The 5679-nt window shown below is 43.5% G+C and overlaps 1 pseudogene; it reads left to right on the plus strand.

The window, feature by feature from the left end:
• Positions 1–1254: 1254 nt before the first annotated feature.
• LOC102867079 lies at positions 1255–2547 on the plus strand (annotated as a pseudogene).
• Positions 2548–5679: the final 3132 nt, after the last annotated feature.

A 5679-nucleotide genomic window follows, 5' to 3' on the forward strand; every position in this document is an offset into this window, starting at 1 on the left:
AAGACCATGGCCTGTATCAGGCACACCTTAGTCACAGACTTACATTGTTGCTCTTCAGTACTTTGGAGAGGTCTCTGACAGTAGACTTTCCCAATGGAATTCCTCTTTTAATTTCTTGGCTGCTGGTACCAAGAGTGTTGATTGTAGAGCCAAGCAAACTGAAGATGTCAACACTCTCAATCTCTTCCTCATCTATCATGATGCTACCTGTAGGTCCAGCGGTGAGAATTTTTTTTTCTTGATATTGAGCTTCAATCCATATTGAAGGCTACAGTCCTTAACCTTCTGCAGCATACGCTTCAGATCCTTCTCAGTTTCAGCAAGCTGGGTGGTGTCTTCTACATAGTGCAGATTGTTGATGAGTCTACTTCCAATCCTGATGCCACACTTCTCCTCAGAGATCCCAGCCTCTGGATAATCTGTTCTACACATAGATTTGAAAAGATACAGAGATAGGATACATCATTTATGCACACTCTTCCCAATTTTGAACCATGCAGTGTTTTCTTGTTCTGTTCTGATGACTGCCTCCTGGTCCAAGTATCGGTTTCGCATAAGCATAATCAATTTGTTCTGGGATTCCTATTCTTCTCAGAGTCAGCCACAATGTGCTGTAATCCACAGCGTCAAATGCCATTGCATAGTCAATGAAGCACAGATAGATATTCCTCTGGTACTCTCTGCTTTCAGCCAAGATCCATCTAACATTAGCTGTAATATCCCTAGTGCCACGGTCTCTTCTAAATTCAACATACACTCAGGCAGTTCTCTGTTGATGTACTGTTCCAGTTTTAGAAGCAATAATATTTGTTTTAAGAATAAGGTGCAGGGAGCTCTGGTGACCTAGTGACAAGAAGCTGCACTGCAATCCCAGAGGTGCATGGTTCAAATGCATCAGATGGTCTGCTGGAGAAGGAGGGACCATCAGCTCCTGTACCAGTCAAATCTGATTTGATGGTACATGCACAAAAGAATAATTTAAAAAATAAAGAATAAGGTGCACCAGATTCAAGTCATAGTCTTTTTGATCCCTTGCAATATATCTGAGAGCTGGATATGGATGATAGAAGAATGTGTGCCTTTGAGCTTTGATGTTAGAGAAGAAGACTGAATACTCCACGGGTATTTATTCTCAAAGGAATAAATAAATATATCTTGGAGAAAGTGGAGCCAGAGTAGTCCTTGGATGTAAAGATGACAAAGCTTCGACCTTCAACAAGCCCTATCTGAGGCTTGCCTCACTTCTCCGGCACCATGAGCTTCACCACTGGCTCTACCACCTACTCCACCAACTACCGGTCCCTGGGCTCCGTCCCATCGTCCAGCTACCGGGTCCGGCCGGCCAGCAGCGCAGCCAGCGTCTATGCAGGCGCCGGGGGCTCGGGCTCCCGGATCTCCATGTCTTACTCCAGCAGCTCTCGGGGCGGCTGGGCTGGGGGCATGGCGAGTGGGATGGCCTGGGGTCTGGCAGGAGTGGGGGGCATTCAGGGCGAGAAGGAGACAATGCAAGACCTCAACGACCGCCTGGCCTCCTACCTGGAGAAGGTGAAGAGTCTGGAGACTGAAAATCGGAGACTGGAGAGCAAAATCTGAGAACACCTGGAGAAGAAGGGACCCAAGGACAGGGACTGGAGCCATTACTTTAAGACCATCGAGGAGCTGAGGGCCCAGATCTTTGCAAGTTCTGTGGACAATGCCCGCATTGTACTTCAGATTGACAATGCCCGCCTGGCTGCTGATGACTTCAGAGTCAAGTATGAGACAGAGCTGGCCATGCGTCAGTCTGTGGAGAACGACATCCATGGACTCCGCAAGGTCATTGAAGACACTAATATCACTCAGCTGCAGCTGGAGACAGAGATCGAAGCTCTCAAGGAGGAGCTGCTCTTCATGAAGAAGAACCATGAGGAGGAAGTAAAGGGCCTGCAAGCTCAGATTGCCAGCTCTGGGCTGACTGTCGAGGTGGATGCTCCCAAATCTCAGGACCTCAGCAAGATCATGGCAGACATTCGGGCCCAATCTGACGAGCTGGCGAGGAAGAACCGAGAAGAGCTGGATAAGTACTGGTCCCAGCAGATTGAAGAGAGCACCACAGTGGTCACTTCTCAGTCAGCTGAGGTAGAAGCTGCCGAGAATACGCTCAAAGAACTGAGACACACGTTCCAGACCTTGGAGATTGACCTTGAGTCAATGAAAAATCAGAAGGCCAGCTTGGAGAACAGCCTGCAGGAGGTGGAGACTTGCTATGCCATGCAGATGGAGCAGCTCAACGGGGTCCTGCTGCACCTGGAGTCAGAGCTGGCACAGACCCGAGCAGAGGGGCAACGTCAGACCCAGGAGTATGAAGCCCTTCTAAACATTAAGGTCAAGCTGGAGGCTGAGATCAACACCTACCGCCGCTTGCTGGAAGATGGAGAAGACTTCAGTCTGACTGATGCCCTAGACAGCAACAACTCCATGCAGACCATCCACAAGACCATCACCCGCAGGATCATAGATGGCTAAGTGGTGTCTGAGACCAACGACACCAAAGTCCTGAGGCACTGAGGTAGCCACGCCCTTCACCCTTTGAAGAAGGAGAGGTCAATAAAAATGTGAAGTCATTAGATGTTTTAAAAAAAAAAGATGACAAAGCTTCATTTCATAGTTGAGTATGTTGCTAGAAGGGGATACTCCTTGGAGGGAGTAATTGTGGTTGGAAAGATGGAGGGTTGTTGAAAGGGAACAAGACCCTCAACCAGATGGATGCACACAGTGACTGCAGCAATGGGCTCAAGCATGTCAGAGATAGTGAGATGGCACAGGATAGGACAGGGTTCGTATTTATTGTTCATAGCAACAATCTATTATAATTTTTATATAATGCTCTTTGTACAATACTGCTTTATACTAAATCTTGGAATTCTAGTCATGTGAGTCTTCTAACGTTGTTCTTCCTTGCAATATTTTTTTTTGCTATTCTAGGTTCTTGGCATTTCCATGTGAATTTTAGAAGCAGATTGCCAATTTTTACAAAACTCCTGTCAGAATTCATCAAGTATTGCATTGAATCTACAGATAAATTTGGGGAAAATTAACGTCTTAACAAGTCCCTGGATGGCACAAATGGTAAATCACATGACCTTACTAGTTGAAAGGTTGTCAGTTTGATCCTACCCAAAGAAGATAGGCCTATAGATTTCTTTTAAAAAATCTTACAGAGTGTAGTTCTACTATGAGTCAGAATTGACTTGATGGCAATGAGTTTGTCTTTGTTTGGGTGTAGAAGTAGATTTCTAGGCCTTTCTACTTTCTAAACAAATAATTTCCTTCATAGCAGAATCAGCACAAAGCTGATTCCTGTGAGGCAGACGTTAAAGATGTCAAAATGCCCAACTTCTCTAAATGGTACCACTCTATCGTCTATAATATCAACTATACCTTTTCCCCTTGGTGTTCTCTCTCCCATCTTTGTTTTTTAGTTCTACTCTTTAGAGCAACATCTCACAGAACTCACAAAGTGTGAGGGAAATTATTCAATGGTTATGGAAGCTGGTGAGGTCAAAACACATGAGTCAAGCTTCAGTCTGAAGGACTCTACCGGCCTACATAGCCACAGAGACTGATGGACTCATGCTGGCAGATAAGAAGATAGGCTGCTGGCTCAGGAGGCTAGTGAAGCTGACGAATCAGGTCAAGTAATGGAGGAAAGATGAAGGGATGAGCCAGATGCAGGATATGGATAATTATGGTTAGTGGCAAGAAACTGCATGGTAAGGCACCCACTTTGAAGTCACCAGCCCCTCTGCAGAACGGGCAATCTTCTCCCATGTGATTTACTGCCTCTGAAAACTCACTAGAGGGTCAGCTCTGGGTTGGTTCCAACTCAATGACATACAACAATAGTTAGCTGAAGGATTAGTGGTTTAATCCTTCTCTACACACATAGATTCATCATGAACAGAAACAACTAAATGGCAATTAACAACATCTTGACAATATTGTCTTCGGATTCATTACTATTCAGTATTCTGAGAATAGTTCTATAATTTTCAAACATTTAGGTCCTAACCATGTTTTATGACATGACATTAAATTTATACCTAAATATTTAATAAGTTTGATTCTACTGTAAATTGCATTTTAAAACTTTAATTTTCAATTCATCTTTCTCTAATAAGAAGCATGGTTTATTTTTGTATATTGGTCTTATATCTTGAAAGTTGGAAGTCACTTATCAGAATGAGTACTTTATGGTAGGTTTCTTAGCATTTTCAACATGGTTGATTATGTAGCCCAAAGAATATATTCTATGTTAAATTTTCAACTTTGGGTTCTGGGACTGATACTAATATTTTGTTGATGTCAGTTGCCAATCCCACCTGTGATTAGCCTATGTGTACAAATAAAACTACTGTATGTTACATGGTAGAGAGTAGGCAAAAAAGAAGACCTTTAACAAGATGGATTGATACAGTGACTGAAGCAGTGGGCTCAAGTATGTCAGAAATTATGAGAAAGGTATAGGGCAGGTTAGGTTTCAGATATGTTGTTCACAGGTTCTCTTTGAGTCATACTCAAGGAAATCTAGCAACAACAACAGCATGTGACTGAGTATTAGATGTCCACACTTGCCTTTTGAGATGCTTTGTTGTTGTCGTTGTTGTACCGTGGAATCAGAACTGACTCACAGCTCACCCTCTGGCAGGTATTCAGAGGCAGTTAATTGCACAAAAAGATATTGCCCATCTTTCTCCTGTGCAGCAGTTAGTGGCCTCAAACTGCATGCCTTCAGGATTACAGTGCAACTTCTTGCCACTAGGCCAACAGAGCTCCCTCTGAGCTGCCTTGGGGCAGGTTTGAATCACCAACCTATTGGCATGGTATTAGGTATAGTTTAACCCTTTGTGCTATCCAGGGACCTCTGGTAATAATTTGCTGATGCCATCAAGATGACTAACAACTCTATGAACAAGAGATTCGAAACTTGCTCTATCCTGTGCCATCCACGTGATCTCAGACATGCTGGAGCCCATTGCAGTACTTACTGTGTCAATCCACCTTGTTGAATATTGAGGATTCCTTCCTTTCTCCATTTTTTTCCATCTAGCATGATTTCTTTTCCTCAGGACTGGCCTTTCCTGATAATATACCCAAAGTAGGTGAGACAAAGTTTCACCACTCTCACCTCTAAGGAGCACCCTGCTTGTACTTCCCCCAACAGTCTCTGTTCATTTTCTTGGCAGTTCACGGGATATTCAGCACTCTTCTCTGATACTACACTTCAAAGGCATCAATTCTTCTCTCACCCTTATTCATTGTCCAAGTTTCCACGGCATAGGAAACAACTGAAAGTACATACCTTGGCTTGGACCAGCACAGCTTAGTCTTTAAACTGACTTCATTGCTCCGTAGAATTTTAGAGAGGTCTTTGACAGTTGATTTCCCCAACGCAACACATCTTTTAATATGTTACATCGAATAATACACTAATGATATATATTGAAGATCCGATTGTAAGTGAGGTCAGGCTAGAAACAAAACCACACCTTTGCCATTAAGTCACTTCTGATCCTCCAGGACAGAGTATAACTGTTCCATGTGGATTCTTAGTAGGTCTGATGGATGCTGACAGCCACAGGCACTGATGGGTTTAAAAGGCTAATTCTTTGGTTAATAGTAAAGCATACCTTTTTTTTT

This window comes from Elephantulus edwardii, unplaced genomic scaffold (genome assembly GCF_000299155.1).
Source record: "Elephantulus edwardii isolate Elephantulus edwardi_28Jun2011 unplaced genomic scaffold, EleEdw1.0 scaffold00167, whole genome shotgun sequence".
NCBI classification, from domain to species: Eukaryota; Metazoa; Chordata; class Mammalia; order Macroscelidea; family Macroscelididae; genus Elephantulus; species Elephantulus edwardii.